The sequence below is a fragment of the Dama dama genome, chromosome 17 (assembly GCF_033118175.1).
Source record: "Dama dama isolate Ldn47 chromosome 17, ASM3311817v1, whole genome shotgun sequence".
Lineage (NCBI taxonomy): Eukaryota > Metazoa > Chordata > Mammalia > Artiodactyla > Cervidae > Dama > Dama dama.
In genome coordinates this window covers 7,988,758-8,012,296 of record NC_083697.1, presented here as the reverse complement: position 1 = coordinate 8,012,296, position 23,539 = coordinate 7,988,758, and positions in this window count along the sequence as shown.

The window sequence follows — 23,539 nt, the reverse complement described above, 5'->3', positions numbered from 1 at the left end:
GATAATTGCTTTACAGAATTATTTTGCTCTATTCTGTCAAACCTCAACATGAATCAGCCACAGGTATACAGATGTCCCCTCCCTCTTGATCTTCCTCCATCTCCCTCCCATCCCACCCCACTAGGTTGATCCAGGGCCCTGTTTGAGTTTCCTGAGCCAGGCAGCAAATTCCTCTTGGCTCTCTATTTTACATATGGTAATGTAAGTTTCCATGTTACTCTTTCCATACATCTCACCCTTTCTTCCCCACTCCCCATGTCCATAAGTCTATTCTCTATGTCTGTTTCTCCACAGTTGCCTGTAACTAAATTCTTCAGTACCACTTTTTTTCTAGATTCCATACATATGTGTTAGAATACAGTATTTATCTTTTTCTTTCTGACTCACTTCACTCTGTATAAAACATTCTAGGTTCATCAACCTCATTAGAACTGACTCAAATGCATTCCGTTTTATGGATGAGTAATACTCCACTGTATATATTTACCACACATCTTTATCCATTCATCTGTTGATGCACATCTAGGTTGCTTCCATGTTTTAACTATTGGAAATAGTGCTGCAATGAACAACGGGATACATGGGTCTCTTTCAATTTTGGTTTCCTCAGTGTATATGCCTAGGATGGGATGGCTGGGTCAAATGGTGGTTTTATTCCTAGTTTTTCAAGGAATCTCCATACCATCCTCCATAGTGGCTGTATCAATTTACATTCCCACAAACTGTACAAGAGTGCTCCATTTTCTCCACAATCTTTCCAGCATTTATTCTTTGTAAACTTCTTGGTGAGGGCCATTCTGATCGGTGTGAGGTGATATCGCATTGTAGTTTTGATTTGCATTTCTCTAATAATGAGCGATGTTGAGCATCTTTCATGCGTTTGTTAGCCAGCTGCATGTCTTCTTTGGAGAAATGTCTGTTTAAGTTTTTTTCCCACTTTTTGATTGGGTTGTTTGTTTTTCTGGTATTGAGTTGTATGAGCTGCTTGTATATTTTGGAAATCAATCCTTTGTCAGTTGTTTCATTTGCGATTATTTTCTCCCATTCTGAAGTTGTCTTTTCACCTTGCTTATAGTTTCCTTTGCTGTGCAAAAGCTTTTAAGTTCAATCAGGTCTCACTTGTTTACTTTTGATTTTATTCCATTACTCTAGGAGGTGGGTCATAGAAGATCTTGCTTTGATTTATGTCATCGAGTGTTCTGCCTATATCTTCCTCTCAGAGTCTTATAGTTTCTGGTCTTACACTAAAGTCTTTAATCCATTTTGAGTTTACCTTTGTGTACGGTGTTAGTGTTCTAATTCCATTCTTTTACATGTAGCTGTCCAGTTTTCCCAGCACCATTTATTGAAGAGCCTCTATTTGCCCCATTGTATATTCTGCCTCCTTTGTCAAAAATAAGGTACCCATAGGTGCATGGGCTTGTTTCTGGGCTTTCTATCTTGTTCCATTGCTCTCTATCTCTGATTTTGTGCCAGCACCATTCTTTCTTGATGGCAGCAGCTCTGTAACATAACCTGAAGTCAGGAAGCTTGATTCCTCCAGCTCCATTCTTCTTTCTCAAGACTGCTTTGGCTCTTTGAGGTCTTTTGTGTTCCATATGAATTCTGAAACTTTTTGTCCTAGTTCTGTGAAAAATGCCATTGGTGATTTGATAGGGATTGCATTAAACCTGTAGATTGCATTTGGTAGTATAGTCATTTTCATAGTATTGCTTCTTCCTACCCAGGAACATGGAATATCTCTCCATCTCTTTATGTCATCTTTGATTTCCTTCATTAGTGTCTTATAATTTTTTGTGTACAGTTCTTTTGTCTCCTTAGGTAAGTTTATTCCTAGATATTTAATTCTTTTTGCTGCAGTGGTGAGTGGGATTGATTCCTTAATTGCTCTTTCTGATTTTTCATTGTTTGTATATAGAAATGCAAATGGTTTCTGTGTATTGATTTGGTATCCTGCAACTTTGTTAAGTTCACTGATTAGCTCTAGTAATTTGATGATACTCTCTTTTGGGTTTTCTATGTACAGTATCGTGTCATCTGCAAGTAGTGAGAACTTTACTTCTTCTTTTCTGATCTGGATTCCTTTTCTTTCTTTTTCTTCTCTGATTGTTGTAGCTAGGACTTCCAGAACTATGTTGAATAATAGTGGTGAAAGTGGACACCCTAGTCTTGTTCCTGATCTTAGGGGAAATGCTTTCAGTTTTTCACCATTGAGAATAACGTTTGCTGTAGGCATATCACATATGGCTTTTACTATGTTGAGGTAGGTTCCTTTTATGCCCATTTTTTTTGAAGAGTTTTAATCATGAATAGGTGCTGAACTTTGTCAAAGACTTTTTCTACATCTATGGAGATAATCATGTGGTTTTTATCTTTTAATTTGTTAATATGGTATATCACATCAATTGATTTTCATATATTGTAGAATCCTTGCATTCCTGGAATAAACCCAACTTGATCATGATATATGAGCTTTTAGATGTGTTGCTGAATCCTGTTTGCTAAAATTTTGTTTTATTGGCCTGTAGTTTTCTTTTTTGTGTGTTGTCTTTGTCTGGCTTTGGTATCAGAGTGATGGCGGCCTTGTAGAATGAGTTTGGAAGTGTTCCTTCCTCTGCAATTTTTTGAAAGAGTTTTAGAAGGATAGGCATTAGCCCCTCACTAAATGTTTAATATAATTCTCCTGTGAAGCCATCTGGTCCTGGGCTTTTGTTTTTGGGGAGATTTTTTAAAATTATAACTTCAATTTCAGTGCTTGTAATTGGATTGTTCATAATTTCTATTTCTTCCTGGTTCAGTCTTAGAAAATTGAACTTTTCTGCAAATCTGTCTATTTCATCAGGTTATCAATTGTATTGTCATATGGTTGTTTTTACAATCCTTTGTATTTCTGCATTGTCTGTTGTAACCTCTCCTTTTTCACTTCTAGTTTTGTTGATTCAATTCTTCTCTCTTTTTTTCTTGATGGGTAAGTGTTTGTTAATTTTATCTTCTCAAAGAACTAGCTCTTAGTTTTATTAATCTTTCCTATTACTTCTTTCATTTCTTTTTCATTTATTTCTGCTTAAGATTTCTTTCCTTCTACTAATTTGGGTTTTTTGCTTGTTTGCTTGTTTGTTTTCTTCTTCTTTTTTTTCAACTTGCTTTAGGTGTAAAGTTAGGTTGTCTTTTCGATGTTTTTCTTGTTTCTTGAAGTAAGATTGTATTGCTATAAACTTCCCTCTTAGAACTGGTTTTGCTGCATCCAATAGATTTTGAGTTGTCATGTTTTCATTGTCATTTATTTCTAGAATTTTTTTTATTTCACTTTTGATTTCTTCAGTAAACTGTTGTTATTTAGAAATGTGTTGCTTAATCTCCATATCTTTGTGTTTCTTACAGTTTTTTTTTCTTCTTCTTATAATTGATATCTAGTCTCATAGCATTGTGATCAGAGAAGTTGTCTGATACAATTTCAATTTTCTTAAATTTACTGAGGCTTGATTTGTGACCCAGGATATGGTCTGTCCTGGAGAATGTTCCATGTGCACTTGAGAAGAAAGTGTGTTCTTCTGAATTTGGATGGAATGTCCTAAAGATATCAATGAGATCCATCTCATCTAACATATCATTTAAGACGTGTTTCCTTATTAATTTTCTGTTTTGATGATCTGTCCATTGGTGTGAGTACAGTGTTAAAGTCTCCTATTATTATTGTGTTACTGTCAATTCCTCACTATTTGATACTCCCTAGGGTTAGTTCTCTGGTAGTCTAGGGTCTTGGAGTCAGTGGTCCCATTCCAAAGGCTCAGGGTTTGATCCCTGGTCAGGAACAAAGATTCCACAAGTGGTTTGTTATGGCATTAAGGGAAAGTAAAACAAATATCCAAAAATGAGAAACCATAGATGAAACCCAGACAAATGGCAGTTGCAAAATCAGGCAAATAATAATTAAAATCATGGAATATACACATATACATACACACCCATGAGCAAAGTGAAAACAGTCCAACAAAAATAAAGTACAGTATTTGATCTGATGAACAAAGGAAATAAAAAATTATTTTACCAGTTAAGAACAATACTAACTTAAGCACAAACTGGAAAACAAAACTAAAGCAAGGTGCCAAGTGGGGAATAAAGCAATGAAAACAAAACTAATAAATATGTTGAGAGGAAAGGAAAGAAAGAAAGAATAGATATACAAAGTTAAATAGAGGTAGATGAAGAAGATTTATATACATTAAAGATTAACTGCAAGAGGAAAAGTACAGTAGGAAAGGCAAATGAAGGAATAAATGCAGAAAAAATGTAATAGTTTTTTAAAAAGTAAAAATTAACATTATACAAAAGAGAAAAGACAATAAAATGGAATAAGAAAGAAAAAAGGGGGAAAAAAAAAAGAAAACTCCATAGAACTGCAAAAGCCCAATGGAGAGGCAGAGGTTTTTAACAACAATAAAAAGTGTGGCTGAATATACAGATATACATATACACCTATAAGCAAAATCAAAGAGTTCAACAAAAATTAAATACAACAGATTTACCCGGCGAACACAGGAAACCAAAAAGTATATCTTCCAGAACAAAACTAATTAAAGCACAAACTGGAAAAGAAAACCAAAGCAAGGTGCCAGTTGGGGAATAAAGTAGTGAAAATAAAACTAACATATATGCTGAGAGGACAGGAGGGAAAGAAAAGAAAGAATAGATATGCAAAGTTAGATCGAGGAAGATAAAAAAGATTTATATATGTTAAAGATTAACTTCAAGGGGAAAAGAACAGTAGGAAAAGCAAACAAAGGAATAAATGTAGAAAAATTAATAATAGCTTTTAAAAATTAAAAATTGAAATTAAAATAAGAGGAACAAAAAAAAAGAAGAAGAAGAGGAAACTCCACAGAACTGCAAAAGCGCAATGTAGAAGCAGAGGTTTATGACAGCAATAAAAAATGTTACTGAGGAAAAAGAAAAAAAAAAAAAGAAGAAAAGCTCAGAAACTTAATTGTATTTCTTAGTGCCATAAAATCGACAGCTACAAAGGGGTGGGGGGAAGAGGGAAAAAAAAAACAAAACTCCAAAAGAACCTACAGAACAAGTCAAAAAATAAGAATAATATATGTTTTTCTTGATTTACTGCTGTCAGAGTACGCTCCCGCACTGGGAGTCACAGTCCACCTCACCCTCCTAGGATGCCCTCCAACATGTACTGATCTCTGGACCTGCTGTGGGAGCTGCTGAGATTTTAATCTGGTCCTACTCCCGTGTGTTCTTGCCTCCAGTGTCCACAGCCATCAGAGCTAGTGCGTTTTCTTTTGTGGGCGCTCTCAATGTCCTCTCATATATTCCATAGACACAGAGTCTGCCTAGTAGACCATGTGGATTTAATCTGCAGCTTGTGCAGCTGGTGGGAAGGTTTTGGGTCGTCTCCCTTAGCCACACTGCCCCTGGGTTTCAATCGTGGTTTTATTTCCACCTCTGCATGTGGGTCGTTCACTGGGGTTAGCTCCTGAGGCTGCCCTGGAGGATTGGGTTTGCCCCTGTGAGGGCCAGGTGTGGAAATGGTGCAGCTGCTTGGGTGTCAGGGTTTCTGGCAGCACCAGGTTCTCAGGGGGAAGGTTGGCAGCTAGGGTAGCAGGAAATAGTGTTCCAGAAGGGTATGGCAGCAAGTATTGGCCAATACTCCAGTATTCTTGCCTGGGGAACCCCCTCTCTGACAGAGAAGTCTGGCAGGCCACAGTCTTCAGGGTTGCAAAGAGTCGGACAGTACAGAAGCGACCCTGTACACATAAACATAGGACTTTTTATTTTATTTTATTTATTTATTTATTTTTGCTGGTGGCAGCTCTGGACCAACGAGAGCTGAGCATGAAGGTGGTGCAGCTGCTTGGCTTGCAGTGACCTTGGCGGCGCCAAGTGTTCAGGGACACAGACCGCCTCCACGGAAGGAGTTATGGCCCTATCAGAGTCTTTTTTCGAGCCTCATGTAGCTGGCGATCAGAAGCCTCTTTGGCCAGTCTTTCTCCGTAGCTCCTCTCATTCAGGCACTTAGAGGGATCCCTTGCCTTGGGTTCTTCTCTCTTGTTCAGCACGTCAGACACATAGAGGGGACCCCCCTGACTGGGGTCCTACTCTGCAGATCAGCACATCACACACTTAAAGGGGCACCCTGGGCGGAGTCCTACTCTGTAGTTCAGCGAGTCAGGTGCTTGATGGGCCAGCCTCTCTATTGTCCAGCTGCCGATGCTGGCCTGTGGAGATGCTATGGTGATGGCTCCACCCTCTATGTAAGACTCAGCAGTTTCGCCTTGCTTCCATGGCTTCCTGACTTTCCTCCACAGGCATTTCCCACCCCAATCTCTTCACTCACATTCCTCTGACCCATCTCTCCACAGTCAATAGCAGCCTTCACACTGGGATTGCTCAACAATCCCTAAGCTCCAGCTCCCAGCCACTGCCCCTTCTAGGAAACCCAGGTTCCTGCCAGGCATATATATGGCTGTGGCAAGGACTGTCTGATTCTCACTCCATTTAGGATGCCACAGATCTGCTGTTTCAGCCTTAAATATTTTTTCCTCTGACTCAAACAATTGCCCAACCATGGAGATCAGACCCCTGCTTCAGTTCCCCCAGTCACCAAGGGCAGATCCAATCCTATTAACCCTCCTGTTTTTTCCCCTAGTGTTGGGGTCCTTTAATGGACCGGAACCTTGTGGTACAGAGTCGACGATAAGAAAGTGAAAGAGAGAAAGAGGCTGATATCCCTTGGTTTACGCAGAGGACCAATAAAGTCCTTGACACAGGACTTGCATCTGTCACGAAGGCACCAGGCGCCCTCTCGAGGGGGTCTTAGAAGCCAGGGCAGAAAAGTGAGCACGACGGGTCTCCACGCTCCAGAGAGTCAGCCAGAAAAAGAGAGAAAGAGAGAGAGAGAGAAAGAGAGAGAGAGAGACAAAAAAGACCCGGGGACATAAGCTCTGATGGAGCAAAGGTGCTTTAATGATTTTTCTATGAGTATATATAGGCTGCAGTACAAGAAGCTTCTTTCGGGAATGATAGAGATCAGAAAACCAAATGTACAGCAACCGTTACCAAGGGAACAAGGGGTAATGTTAGTCACAAGGTCAGGAGACAATCCATATCTCAAGAAAGGGGAAGGAGATTAAGCTGTTTTGTCCTAAGGAGAATGTTTACTAAAGGAGACTCATGCTTGCCTCACACAATGACCTCAATCCCTGGGAGCAGTGTGCTGTTCCTCTTGAAGAGGGACAAAGGACTCATGAGAGACAGCACGCAGGAATCCTCCCGTCAAACATTCCCTGACACCCTAGTTCCTTTGTCCTACCAAGTGTTGCGTGGTTCTATATTCTTTTCCACTTGTTAGGTCCTCCTTTCTGCTCTAAGCTGGTGCTCTGCATGCACTTCTGTGTCTGCAGGTGTATTTATGATGTATCTGTGGAGAGAGATGTACTCCACATCCACCTACTCCTCCACCATCTTATTCTCCCCTACAATGTCTAGATTTTTTATTGACTATATTTGCTGACACCACACTTACTCCCAACAAGCCCCAATATCCAGTTGAAGTATTAGTCTATTTTTCAAGTGGTTTTTTATTTTCTAGCATTTTCTAACTTAGCTTCTAAACTCTTTAGTATGAAAAATTTTAACATAGAAGAAGAAAGAATAGTGTAACAGATCTTAGTTTTCAACAATGATCAAGTATTTTTTAATGCAAGGAATGCATACTCTCTATAAACAAAACAAAACCCTCAATGATGAAAAGAGCACTTAAAATTGCCCTATACAGAGAAAACCAATGATAACTACAGGATAATGCTACTTTTTTTTTTTTCACATGCATATATAAGATGGGGATTTTGTGTTTCTTGTCTTTTGTTGTCAAGGTGAGTCTATGCTGTACATGCTATTTTGGAAGCTTAGACAACCTTTAGGGGAAGACAATGGCACCCCACTCCAGAACTCTTGCCTGGAAAATCCCATGGATGGAGGAGCCTGGTAGGCTGCAGTCTATGGGGTCACTAAGAGTTGGACACAACTGAGTGACTTCACTTTCACGTTTCACTTTCACGCATTGGAGAAGGAAATGGCAACCCACTCAAGGGTTCTTGCCTGGAGAATCCCAAGGACAGGGGGAGCCTGGTGGGCTGCCGTCTATGGGGTCGCACAGAGTCGGACACGACTGGAGCGACTTAGCAGCAGCAGCAGCAGCATGACACACTTAACTTGAAGAAAGTAAGGAAACCACCAGACCATCCAGGTATGACCTAAGTCAAATCCCTTATCATTACACAGTGGAAGTGACAAATAGATTCAAGGGATTAGATCTGATGGACAGAGTGCCTGAAGAACTATGGATGGAGGTGCGTGACATTGTACAGGAGGCAGTGATCAAGACCATTCCCAAGAAAAAGAAATGCAAAAAAGCAAAATGGTTGTCTTTTTTGTAAGAAGCCTGTACAAATAGCTGAGAGAAGAAGTGAAACTAAAGGCAAAGGAGAAAAGGAAAGATATACCCATCTGAATGCAGAGTTCCAAAGAATAGCAATGAAAGATAAGCAAGCCTTCCTCAGTGATCAATGCAAAGAAATAGAGGAAAACAATAGAATGGGAGAAACTAGAGATATCTTGAAGAAAATTAGAGACACCAAGGGGAGAGTTCATGCAAAGATGGGCATAAAGGACAGAAATAAAGGACACAATAAAGGACAGAAATGGTGTGGACCTAACAGAAGCAAAGATATTAAGAAGAAGTAGCAAGAATACACAGAAGAATTACACAAAAATGTCTTCATAACTCAGATAACCACGATGCTGTGATCACTCAACTAGAGCCAGGCATCCTGGAATGTGAAGTCAAGTGGGCCTTAGGAAATATCACTATAAACAAAGCTAGTGGAGGTGATGGCATTCCAGTTGAGCTATTTCAAATCCTAAAAGATGAAGCTATGAAAGTGCTACTCTCAGTATGCCAGCAATATAGAAAACTCATCAGTGACCGCAGGGCTGGAAAAGGTCAGTTTTAATTCCAATCCCAAAGAAAGGCACTGCTGAAGAATGCTCAAACTACCACACAATTGCACTCATCTCAGATGTTAGCAAAATAATGCTCAAAATTCTCCAAGCCAGGCTTCAACAGTACATGAATTGTGAACTTCCAGATGTTCAAGTTGGATTTAGAAAAGGCACAAGAACCAGAGATCAAATTGCTAACATCCACTGGATCATTGAAAGAGCAAGAGAGTTCCAGGAAAACATCTATTTCTGCTTTATTGACTATCCAAAGCCTTTGTGTGGATCACAACAAACTGTGGAAAATTCTGAAAGAGATGTGAATACCAGACCATCTGACCTACCTTCTGAGAAATCTATATGCAGGTCAAGAAACAATAGTTAGAAATGGACATGGAACAACACACTGGCTCCAAATCAGGAAAGGAGTACATCAAGGTTGTATATTGTCATACTGCTTATTTAACTTATATGCAGACCATATCATGCAAAATGTCAGGATGGATGAAGCACAATCAAGATTGCCAGGAGAAATATCAGTAACCTCAAATATGTAGATAATACCACCCTTATGGCAAAGTGTGAAGAAGAACTAAAGAGCCTCTTTATGAAAGTGAAAGAGGAGTGAAAATGTTGGCTTAAAACTCAACATTCAGAAAACTAGGATCATGGCATCTGGTCCCATCACTTTATTGAAAATAGATGGGGAAACAAGGGAAACAGTGAGAGAATTTATTTTGGGGGGCTCCAAAATCACTATAGATGGTAACTTCAGCCATGAAATTAAAAGACACTAGCTCCTTGGAAGAAAAGTTATGACCGACCTAGACAGCATATTAAAGAGCAGAGGCATTACTTTGCCAACAAAGGTCTGTTTAGTCAAAACTGGTTTTTCCAGTCTTCATGCACTGATGTGAGAGTTGGACTATAAAGAGCTGAAGAATTGATGCTTTTGAACTGTGGTGTTGGAGAAGACTCTGTAGAGTCCCTTGGACTGCAAGGAGATCCAGCCAGTGCATGCTAAAGGAAATCAGTCCTGAATATTTGTTGAAAGGACTGATGTTGAAACTGAAATCCAATACTTTGGCCACCTGATGAGAAGAACTGACTCATTGGAAAAGACCCTGATACTGGGAAAGATTGAAGGTGAGAGGGGAAGGGGATGACAGAGGACGAGCTGATTGGATGGTATCATTGATTCAATGGATGTGAGGTTGAGTAAGCTCTGAGAGTTGGTGGTAGAATGGGAAGCCTGGTGTGCTGCAGTCCATGGAGTTATAAAGAGTCAGACACAACTGAGCAACTGAACTGAACTGAACTGAACACTTTATGATTATCTGTGCCTCATTCCTTGCCTGTAGATAGCACTGAAAAAATTATTAAAAGAAATATGGTCTCCAAAATGGTGGAGAATCTCCTTAATAATTCTGCTTTGCAATTTTCCTTCCACCCTATTTCACTGACATCAATGCATTAGATTTTTTCAAAGAATGAGACTAAACAGGAATCAGAGAAACAGAGCAGAAATATAGCAGAAAATTTAAAGTAAGGAGGTTGGTCGCATTTTTCAATTTTATTTTTAAGGTGAGATTTTCATGGAAAATAACCTTGTGTTGTCCTCTGCTGTAATCAGGGGGAACCACTGTTATGTTAACCAGCCTTTTCCCTCTCATGCTGAGATGTGATTAGATGCCTAGGAAACTATTTTGAAAATTTAAAGTTGTTTCCATGAGATTGTAATTCCAGCTCTACAACTTCCTTAAATGCATTTAACTCTGTGTGGCTTTAGTGTTATATTTTACCAGGTGCAACCATGTTGTATGGTAATTAAATTTGTGAACCATATTTTCCTTAAAGTAAACAAATAGTCTCCATTGAAATTCCTTAATATGCAAGTTCCCTCCCTTTGTCTTTCTCCCTCTCCTTCTTTCTCTTTTCCTGGTTAGGCTTCCGTTTTTACTTGGTAGTTTTTTCTTTTCCTTTCAAAATGACTAGATTACCATAAACATTTTACACACACACACACACCTGCAACACATCCAGTTGTGTCTGCTACTAATTGACTTCCTCCAAAAAGGACAAAGCTTCAGTTACAGGAGCCATCCTTCAGCTTGCAGTGGAGATCTGGCAAAACTGCTAAAACTGGTGGAAGCAACTGCCCTTACAACTCTGCAGACAATTAAGTAGCTGGATCCATATGTGTTGGCTTACAAAATTTTTAAAAAGAAATTAATGTGAGACTTTGCTTTCAGAAAGCAAAGGGACAGAAGTAAAAAGACACACAGTTATTCCCCTAGTTTAGTTCTTGATAAGTTAATATTACATCTTCTGCAGAGATTTGTGCTTATATTCCAGAGTAAGTAGGTGTCTTAAAGCAGTTTGCAACAAAGTAATATTCTAACTTAAATTATTAAATGTCTCTAAGCACATACATACGTGCATATATGTTCTACTACTATAACCATTTTATTTCTGAAAAATGACATTTGACCGGGAGTTCATCAGTCAGAAGTCTAATATGATTTGTTCATTTGAAGACAAGATATGAATAAAACTTAAAATTCAAATAAAGTCTTGTTAAAAATATAAAATAGTTTTCACTGTAAATATTAAGGAAGGCCCCACAAAATTAAACACATAAAAGGATCATTTTATTCCTGCAGCTGTGGCGAGATAGCTAGCAACTCAGAAGAGGGACTCTGATGTCTCACTGTCTGAGTTCAAACATTTTATTGTTTCAATCCTGACCTTTATTTCTCTCCCTAGTAACATCCTGCAAGAAATCATTTCTCTTTCCCAGAGAACCCAGTCTGAGTTCTAGTTATGTATGCTTCAAAAACTGTTTGTCTATACCTAATTTGTAAAACAGACATAAGTGGGTTGTTGTGAGGATTAAATTAGTTAATTTAAGGAAAAAGTTCTTAAATAATCTTTGTCATATAGAAGGTGATAGAGAGAAGCTTAATGGGACAGACACATTAAACTTGTGTCTAGCAAGAACCATTATGGTGCATGCATGTTCTATCATTAACTTGCTTTAACCTTCTGAAAGCCTTTTAGTGCCAGTTTTCTCATTTGTATGAAGGAAGAGATTGAATTTCATTTCCAACATTCCAGTTCAGTTCAGTTGTTCAGTCATGTCTGACTCTTTGTGACCCCATGGACTGCAGCACACCAGGCTTCCCTGTCCATCACCAACTCCCAGAGCTTTCTCAAACTCATGTCCATTGAGTCAGTGATGCCATCAAACCATCTCATCCCCTGTCATCCCCAATACCCAAAGAATATTTATATTTCTAGGATCTTTATTGGACATCAATAGTATATAAACTAGTTTGAACATTTTTGTGTGTGACATGGGCTCAACAAATCTGGAACAGTCACAATAATTGAGTAATCACAAACATTTCTAGTTCAGGTGCCAAGTTTGGGGAATGCAGAGGTAGCACCATAATAAATAATAATAAAATTCTCCTTCCAGCTGGGTCAAGAGACACGACAGACAACTGTAAACAGGATCATTGTCAAATAGCTTCTGTGGGTATTCACTGTAGAAAAGAGAGAGTTGAAAATTCTTCTTGATTAGATATTGGGAAGAGAGTCAGACAAAATGCACCAATGCTAGAGACCTCATCAACCACCCTGAGATAACATTAAATGGACTGGATTCTCTGGGAAAGAGAAATGAAATTTTAAACTCAGTTCAGTTCAGTTCAGTTGCTCAGTCGTGTTCAACTCATTGTGACCCCATGAATTGCAGCACGCCAGGCCTCCCTGTCCATCACCAACACCTGGAGTCTACCCAAACTCATGTCCATCCAGTTGGTGATGCCATCCAGCCATCTCATCCTCTGTCGTCCCCTTCTCCTCCTGCCCTCAATCCTTCACAGCATCAGGGTCTTTTCTAAGGAGTCATTTCTTTGCATCAGATGGCCAGAGTATTGGAGTTCCAGCTTCAGCATCAGTCCTTCCAATGAACACCGAGGATTGATCTCCTTTAGGGTGGACTGGTTGGATCTCCTTGCAGTCCAAGGGACTCTCAAGAGTCTTCTCCAACACCACAGTTCAAAAGTATCAAATCTTCTGCACTCAGCTTTCTTAACAGTCCAACTTTCACATCCATACATGACCACTGGAAAAACCATAGCCTTGACTAGATGGACATTTGTTGGCAAAGTAACTCTCTGCTTTTTAATATGCTATCTAGGTTGGTCATAACTTTCCTTCCAAGGAGTAAGCATTAATTTCATGGCTGCAATCACCATCTGCAGTGATTTTGGAGTCCAAAAAAAAAATAAAGTCTGACACTGTTTCCACTGTCTCCCCATCTATTTCACATGAGGTGATGGGACCAGATGCCATGATCTTAGTTTTCTGAATGTTGAGCTTGAAGCCAACTTTTTCACTCTCCTCTTTCACTTTCATCAAGAGGCATTTTAGTTGCTCTTCACTTTCTGCCAGGAGGGTGGTGTCATCTGCATATATGAGGTTATTGATATTTCTCCGGGCAATCTTGATTCCAGCTTGTGCTTCTTCCAGCCCAGCGTTTCTCATGACGTACTCCACATATAAGTTAAATAAGCAGGGTGACAATATACGACTTTGACATGCTCCTTTTCATATTTGTAACCAGTATCTTGTTCCATATCCACTTCCAACTGTTGTTTCCTCACCTGCGTACAGGTTTCTCAAGAGGCAGGTCAGGTGGTCTGGTATTCCCATCTCTTTCAGAATTTTCCACAAATTTCAGAATTTCCACAAATAACTGCTCCACGCAGTCAGAGGCTTTGGCATAGTCAATAAAGCAGAAATAGATGTTTTTCTGGAGCTCTCTTGCTTTTTTGATGTTTCAGCGGATGTTGGCAATTTGATCTCTGGTTCCTCTACCTTTTTGAAAACCAGCTTGAACATCTGGAAGTTCACGGTTCACATATTGCTGAAGCCTGGCTTGGAGAATTTTGAGCATTACTTCACTAGCGTGTGAGATAAGTGCAATTGTGCAGTACTTTGAGCATTCTTTGGCATTGCCTTTCTTTGGGATTGGAATGAAAACTGACCTTTTCCAGTCCTGTGGACACCGCTGAGTTTTCCAAATTTGCTGGCATATTGAGTGCGGCACTTTCACAGCATCATCTTTCAGAATGTGAAATAGCTCAACTGGAATGCCATCACCTCCACTAGCTTTGTTCATAGTGATGCTTTCTAAGGCCCACTTGACTTCACATTCCAGATGTCTGGCTCTAGGTGAGTGATCACACCATCGTGATTATCTGGGTCATGAAGATCTTTTTGTACAGTTCTTCTATGTATTCTTGCCACCTCTTCTTAATATCTTCTGCTTATGTTAGGTCCATACCATTTCTGTCCTTTATTGAGCCCATCTTTGCACAAAATATTCCCTTGGTATCTCTAATTTTCTTGAAGAGATCTCTAGTCTTTCCCATTCTGTTGTTTTCTTTTATTTCTTTGCATTGGTGTTACTAGGGAGCAAAATAAAGGTCAGGATTGAAAGGATGAAATGCTTGGAAATTGATCAACAAAGTTTTCTGTACTTCGTCAACTACACATCAGTTAGTGTGTAACCTCCGAGAGGTCAATTTAAGACATGGATGCTTTGGGCTTACATTTTTTCTTTCTCATAAAATGCAGCAAAATCCCTGCATATAACAACCGTTCACTTCATCTTTATTAAATCAGTTATTGAACCCTCTAAAATTTTCAGCCAAAGGAAATTGAAGTAGAGCCAAACATTAGGGTTTCAGAGAACTTAGAATTTGTAAATTTAAAGACTAAATACTTCATATTTATAAAAAGAACTGATAAAATAACTTGATCAAAGCCATATGACTTAGTGACAGGAGTTAGGACTAAAATTTCAATTATCTTAGCTTGACTCCTAAAATAATCCTATTCCCATCACACCAAATTACTTTCACTTTTGATAATGAACAAAATCATCACAAGCCAAGATTCAAATGTCAAGTTTCTGTTCTATCAGTTGAATGTTAAAATCTAGACCATTTGAGCTCTGTGGTTCCAAAGAGATTCAAAATTCCAAGATTCTCTAAGTCTTAAATACTCCCTCAAAGAATTCCAACAGAAAGTTTACTAGCAGCTTTATATCATACATAATTCATCCAATAAAAAAAAATAACTGTTGTCTTGGAGTCATTTGGATTTATTTTGAAAATTCTTGAGACTATTTTTGACTAAAATAAACATAAACAAGGTTAAAAGAAGGGGTGAGAAGGTAAATCCAAAAATATCTCACTACTTTCTTTTTTTTTAAGAAAAATATTAGTAATTGGGATTTTTCCTATGCAATTGACTGATTTTTACCTAATTTATTCTTCATTACAAAAACATATAAAGATCATCTACATACGTTTTTAGCCTGCCACAATAACAAAACTTTTCTTGATGTCATATGGTCAAGAATTTTAACCCAGTAGCTTGAGTAACAGTCGCCACATTGTAGTGGTGTCTGAATGTTCCACACGTTGCTACCTCTATTATTTTTGTTACTAATAAAAATGAGAGTCTGTGCTGTACTTAGCCACTCAGTTGTCTGACTCTTCCTGACCCAGGAATGGAACCAGGGTCTCCTACATTGCAGGCGGATTCTTTACCAGCTGAGCTACCAGGGAAGCCCAATTGAAAGTCTACAGCAAATAATTGTCCCCCACCCCGACCCCACCCCACCCCCCGCCGTGGTTTTTCAGGCATATGAGAGCTAGAAAGATATCTATACTCTCAATAGTGTGTGCCTTTTTTGGAGTTATGGTTTCTTGTGAAAACATGTGTTTTGGTTCAGATATTAGGTTTATGCAGCATTTATGATTGGTGATCTTTTTCCAACTAGCCACACATAGCCAAGAAGATCCTGGGAAAATTTTTGAGTGAGCATTTTACTGAATACATGCTTTAGCACAGGCAATGTTTTAATTTTATGCGTTTGATATCTCTAACATGTCTAATTCACCATTTCCTCTAAGTAGAAAGAATGCAAATTTTTGTCACACATGTTTTCAGAATCAATCAATTTTTTATTTGCTAGGATTCTATTTTCTACAATTTCTGTTATTAGTTTTATTCTTCATCATTAATTTGGGCCCCAAGAATAGCAGTAGATAATTAAGGGAGACCTAGGAGAGCTAATACAGGAAATGAAAACTGAAAGGCAGGGAGTTAGCATAGACCCAAAAGTGGTCAAAATGGAACTAAGGATCAAAAGCCAGAGGTAGGTCAGTGTACTAGTGTGAAATCCAGAGAGTCAGAAAGCAGAGAAACAGAAGGAAATGAGGCCACAGGCAGTTAAATAAAGTCAGAGCAAGACTGGGAATGGGAAGTAACATCATCCACCTAAGCAATCAGGAATCAAAGAGGAAACACTCTTGGGAAGGGAGACTCTAAATTAAGCAGTATTCTGTCTCCACCAGGATTAGTTTTAAATGTTTCCATCTATGGGCAGGAGCTAATCCCACCACAAAGAGAGACAGATGGTTAACCAGGAATCAAAAGCAGATCCTGTGTAATATTAACATTTACTTTCCTAGGATAGAGTGGAATTTTATTCAACAGTAAGTTAGATAATGAATATATAATAATGAAGATAACAAATAAAATTTCCTACAAGTTTTGGAGAATAGTTACAGAATATATCTTTCAGATTTTAATGGCAACCTAATTTCTATCTTTGTCTAGGTCAAAATCCATAAATAGCTATCCTAGTATTTGATCTAATTCTTGATTTTCTCTTTTTTTACCCCTATATATCTTTTCTAGAATTTTTTTTCAGGTATTAATTTTCTTTATTTCTATAATCATTTCTGTTTCCCTCATAGCTCAGCTGGTGAAGACTCCACCTGCAATGCAGGAGGCCCTGGTTTGATTCCTGGGTCAGGAAGATCCCCTGGAGAAGGGATAGGCTATCCACTCCAGTATTCTTGGGCTTTCCTAGTGGCTCAGATCTTAAGGAATCCACCTGCAATGCCAGAGACCTGAGTTTGATCCTTGGGTTGGGAAGATGCCCTGGAGAAGGACACGGCAATCCGCCTGAGTATTCTTGCCTGGAGAATCCCCATGAACAGAGGATCCTGGCAGGCTACAGTCCATGGGGTCACAAAGAGTCGGACACAGACACAACTGAGTGACTAAGCACATAATCACTTCTAGAGTCATTCTTGTTTTAAGTTCTCATTCATTTTTTTTTTTTAATGTCTCATGATTTCCAAATTGAAATCAACATGAATTCAATATTTCTAGGCTCCAGATAACACATCGAAAAGAGAAAGGGAAAGTCTCTCCACTCAGGGAGTTTTTATCTCTGCAGGAGTCCACGTGTCCTCAAGAAACTGTCCGAGCAGGATGAATGTTTGATGGCACACAGTGGAGGCACTAAGTGCTGTGGTTGAGAAAAGGCTCTGCGGACAGAGGACACTTTCCAGATGCCTAGAACAGAGCTGAAATCACGTTTAGTTGGCAAGAATCAGGAGATGTTTACAGAGGAAATCTAGTGAATTTATAAGAAAATTAAATTAGATAAAGTTTAATGAGTAAACATTGAATTCAAGAGTAAGGACCATGTCTGATTCCTCATTTTATCCATACGTAGTACCTAGAACCAGACTCTGGAATATAGCAATAATTTAAGAACACAACAAATATTTATTGAACTTACCTTGAGTGATTGAATTAAACCCTGAACAACTAGTAGGATTTCAGTTAAGAAAAATTGGGATAAACAGAGCAAGTCTTTTCAAAGAAAAGAAACACATGGCATTAGCAAAAATAAGCAAGAGAAAATATGAGCTGTTCAATTCAGTTCAGTTCAGTCGTGTCCGACTCTTTGTGACCCCATGAATCATAGCACGCAGGCCTCCCTGTTCATCACCAACACCTGGAGTCCACCCAAACTCATGTCCATTGAGTCGGTGATGCCATCCAGCCATCTCATCCTCTGGCATCCCCTTCTCCTCCTGCCCCCAATCCCTCCCAGCATCAGGGTCTTTTCCAATGAGTCAACTCTTCACATCAGGTGGCCAAAGTATTGGAGTTTCAGCTTCAGCATCAGTCCTTCCAATGAACACCCAGGACTGATCTCCTTTAGGATGGACTGGCTGGATCTCCTTGCTGTCCAAGGGACTCTCAAGAGTCTTCTCCAACACCACAGTTCAAAAGCGTCAAATCTTCTGCACTCAGCTTTCTTCACAGCCCAACTCTCACATCCATACATGACCACTGGAAAAACCATAGCCTTGACTAGACAGACCTTTGTTGGCAAAGTAATGTCTCTGCTTTTTAATATGCTATCTAGGTTGGTCATAACTTTCCTTCCACGGAGTAAGCGTCTTTTAATTTCATGGCTGCAATCACCATCTGCAGTGATTTTGGAGCCCAAAAAATAAAGTCTGACAGTGTTTCCACTGAGAGTAGCCTAATTTGGATAGTCAGAAGTGTTTACAGAAAAAGCCTATTTGAGAGTTTAATGTTATTTTATACAAAACACCTTGGTTTCAGGATTCCAGTGAAAGTGAGCCCTGTACTGAGGACCAGGGGGCATAGATAGGACAGCCAGGCAGACCCTGTTTTAAGATGTCTGACCAAATGATCCTGAATGAGAAGCAGCCCAGGAGAGAGGCTGCAAGCTGGAGAGTGAACTACCATAGGGAGAGAGCGACAGGAGCAAAAAGGGACATGTGAGTGGAGACGAAGGTAAGACAGATGGGGCAGAACCGCAAGCCAAGCGGGTACAGGACTGAAAACAGGAGGAAAAAGTACTGAGCTGGGTGAACACAGGCCTCACCTTGCCTTTGCCATCAACTATTTAATTTCAGCAAGTCACTTCTATGAGTTTGTTCTCTCTTTTGTAAAATGGAGATGTTTAGACATGATAATATGATGAGTTTTATTGACATTTGTGAAATACCTGACATATAGAGCATACCACCATACAAAATAAGTGTGTTTATATAGAATTATATACAGAATATATTTATGTATAGAAAATATGAACATATAAAAGTATATTGATTTCCTAGGGCTGCTGTAACAAAGTACCACAAACTGCTAGTTTGAAACAACAAGCACTGCACTGTCTCATCAATCCAGGGGCCAGAAAGCTAAAATCAAGTGTTAGCAGGGTTGGTTTTTTCTTAGAGGCTCAGGGAGAACCGTGCCTCCCTCTTAACTTCTGGTGGTTGCTGGCGATCTTGGGCATCTTGTGCTTGTAGCTGCCTCTCTCCAGCCTCCACCTCTGCTGTCATGTGGCATTCTCCCTGTTTGTCCTTATGTGCCCCCATGTTTCTCCTTTTCTCATAAGGACACCAGTCATTTTGGATTGAGGGCTCAGTCCAGCCCACTACGGTTGTGAAGGTCGCCTGGAGGAGGACGTGGGAAAGTTAACAAGATGGCACCACTCAGGCTCTCTAGCCCCATGCTCTCACACCCTCTCGCCCCATGTTCTGTAAAAAATGACTTTGCACGGTTATGTAATAGCTGAGATCACTTATAGTACTGTGCAGGTGTATCAGGAGGTACTCACTCGGTCATGGGCTACTTTGCGTGGTATGCCCGTATGAGCTTCACCATGAAAGCCCTGGCTACATTGGAGCAACATCATGGTTATGTTATATGAGGTTATGTTTTGGCTGTTATGGCTATGTTATGGTTATGTTATGTCTGCTGCTATGGCTGCTGCACCAGTCAGGAGAGAATAAATGCATCTGCAGTTCCTACAGCTCCTCACATTTTCTTCCAGCCTCTTAACCTGCATCTTGCCTACCATGGGTTCAGTGAACAGTGTGCACAGTGAGATACAGCGAGACAACTGGCACTGTGAGCAAGATCAGCAAGAGGGAGGCCATGACAACCCACTCCAGTATTCTTGCCTGGAAAATTCCCATGGACAGAGAAGTTTGGTGGGCTACAGTCCATAGGGTCACAAAGAATCAGACGTGATGGAAGCAACTTAGCATGCACACACTACCCTATTATGACCTCATCTTTTATTACATCTACAAAGACTCCATTTCCAAAAAAGGTCACTTTCTCGGGTTCCAGGCTGAAATGAATTTGGGGAGGACACTCTTGAACCCAGCATAAAAAGTATATTCTTAACATACCCTTATTTTTCCAATAGCTTCAATAGGCTATTATTATAAGAACAAGGATTTGGCTCTTAGAGAGGAAGAGAACCAAATGATTAACAGTCTAGGTCAGGGAATTTGAATTCCACTATTCTCCTTCCTGTTTATGTAGCCTTAGAGGGTGCACTGTCTTTAGTAGTTGCTCTTCTCATCAGATCAACAGAGAGTTGAGTGTTTGGGGAGGATGATAGGGGCTTCCCTGGTGACTCAGAGGTTAAAGTATCTGCCTCCAATGCGGGAGACCCGGGTTTGATCCCTGGGTTGGGAAGATGCCCTGGAGAAGGAAGTGGCAACCCACTCCAGTATTCTTGCCTGGAGAATCCCATGGTTGGAGGAGCCTGGTGGGCTACAGTCCATGGGGTCGCAAAGAGTCGGATACAACTGAGCGACTTCACTTTAACTTTGAGAACAGTTATGTGTACAATGTACTTGCCACAGTACTGGCCCAAAGGGATGGTGCTTACCTCTTCACTCTAAGACCAACTTGTGCTATGTGTGTGTTTGTGGTGGGGATGGTGAGGTGGGCCTGGGGAGGAGTCTGGTCTGCTCAAGTGAATGAGACGACTCACTATTTCATCCAGCCACAGGCTAAATGCACTGCTTGCCGAGCCACTTGCACCTTTACAATTTACCCCTCTGCCACTAAGACTTCCCCAGGCTGACTTGTTCAGTACTAACCTGAATGATTTGCACAGCTATTGGCCCATGTCCCACAGAAATGCTGGATCACTTATCACTGTTCCATGTCTTCCATTTTAGTTTGCCCATCCATTTTATATTTGATATTGAAGTGAAAGTGAAAGTTGTTCAGTTGTATCCTACTCTTCGCGACCCCATGGACTATACAGTCCATGGAATTCTCCAGACCAGAATGCAGGAGTGGGTAGCCTTTCCCTTCGCCAGGGGATCTTCCCAACCCAGGGATTGAACCCAGGTCTCCCACATTGCAGGCAGATTCTTTACCAGCTGAGTCACAAGGGAAGCCCAAGAATACTGGAGTGGGTAGCCTATCCCTTCACCAGCTTATCTTCCCAACCCAGGAATCAAACAAAGGTCTCCTGCATTGCGGGCAGATTCTTTACCAACTGAGCTGTCAGGGAAGCCTATGCATGATATTTCTATACTGTGAAAACCAGCTGCTTCATCATCATCATCATCATCACCATCATGCTCTTCCTAAGTGAGTTTTGTAAAGAATAATTTAAAGTAGGCTTTGTAAATAAGTAATTATCTAAACAAGAAATGCCTTAACTTTCATACATTTGTAACACATTATCTTGCTGCTGCTGCTGCTAAGTCGCTTCAGTCGTGTCCGACTCTGTGCGACCCCGTAGACGGCAGCCCATCAGGCTCCCCTGTCCCTGGGATTCTCCAGGCAAGAACACTGGACTGGGTTGCCATCTCCTTCTCCAATGCATGAAAGTGAAAAGTGAAAGTGAAGTCTCTCAGTTGTGTCCGACTCTTAGCGACCCCATGGACCACAGCCTACCAGGCTCCTCCATCCATGGGATTTTCCAGGCAAGAGTACTGGAGTGGGGTGCCATTGACTCCTCCACATTATCTTGCTAACACTTTATAACTTTTTCAGGTGGAAAAAAAAGGATTTTTATCTCAATTTTAAAAAGTGAGAATGTTGATGTTCAAACTGGTTACATGACTTAAATACAGCAGTTTGCTCTATCCTGACTGGTGGAATATCTTCTGCAGTACTTGTTTACATTCTAGGAGTTAACTGTTGGTCACCTGGTAATGAAACATAAAAATTTTAATCAGTATACACAGTTTTTGGTAGTCACTATAAAATCCATAAAGAAGGTTGACTACTGTATCTTTGAGTAGACTTAAGACTTGACCTGAAGATATATTGTCAAAATCTATATTGATCTATTGCTCAATATAACACTTAAATTTAAAATTGCTCAATTTAACATTCTGTTTTGCCAGCTTGCAGTTTTCCAGTCTGCTATGCTGAGAAGCTTGGGGGGAAGGGGTAGAGAATCCAAACAATATCTTCGCTATTCATGAGGCAGTTTTATATCACGAATCCATACTCTTGTATTCAACTGATGTTATAGAGTCATGTACAAATGCAGCACAGGTACATGGTGCCCTTTAACCCCATATTTTCAGTCTCCAGATGGGCAAATACTCTCAAAATTTTAAGAAAATGATTTTAAGAATTTCTGTGTGCTCTTGCTTGTTGTGGTAAAGAATCCACCTGCCAATGCAGGAGGCACAAGAGACACAGTTTCAATCCCTGGGCTGGGAAGATCTCCTGGAGGAAGAAATGGTGACCCACTCCAGTATCCTTGCCTGGAGAATTCCATGGACAGAGGGAGCCTAGCAGGCTGCAGTCCATGGGATCATGAAGAGTCGAACACGACTGAGTGAGCACAAACATGCTTGTTGTGAAGTGCTTGCATAAGCAGGTAGGCAGGAATTCCTACAGACTGATGTTGAAGATAAGCATATTATGCATTAATATCAAACCTCAGGAAGCCCAAGGTTATGTAGCAAGTGCCTGAATCTAGAAAAGTGAAATGCAACAAAGTTCCTGGCAATTCACAATTTGTTTATGCTTTAAATTTGGTATTTGGAATCTACCTGTATTCAAGTGTATCTTCACTATCATTTCAGTTTGCTTTATTGAAAGTACAGTCATTTTCATTTGGAACAGCTATATACAACAGGCAATAAATAAAACTACAAGTGATCTTGGAGCCTGTGTGAAAAAAATGACAGGAGATGCTTTTGTCTTGCTCATTCATAATTACTGTGTCTGCAATATATCGGCTGCCATATGTAAATCTTAACAGAATCCAGATTTCATGAGTTTATGGCTTGCTTGAACTTCCTTTTTTAAAATCCTGGGTGTACTGCAGATGAAAACTATCTACATTACTTTAGAAACTGCATTTTATAGAATAAAAAAACAAACAAACATTTTTCCGATTTATTTCAGAACATTCTAAATTCTAGGAATGTTTATTGATGTAAACCCACTTAGGTTAAGCTATTTTGAGACTTGGGGCAAACAGTCACCACTTAGCAATAGGTTTGGAAAACACAAAGTATTTCGTCACTTGCTTTGCCACAAAGCATTTGACGGTCTAAATTAGAGCTTCATAATGCCTTCTGAAAAGAAAAACAGACTTCCTGTCATTCCTCTGGGTTTCTGGATGTGGCACCAATGTGCACAACGCAAAGTGTAAACAGATGTAAACGGTGAGGGAGGAGGCCAAGTCAAGTGTGTGCTATTGCACACAACTTCCCACAGCCTGATCAGACTCAAGCAGCCTCTCCCAGGGGCTGGCAGCTGACACTTCGACCCGAATCTTGGACTCTTGGCGTCACCAATATTTACTTATGGAAATAAAGGG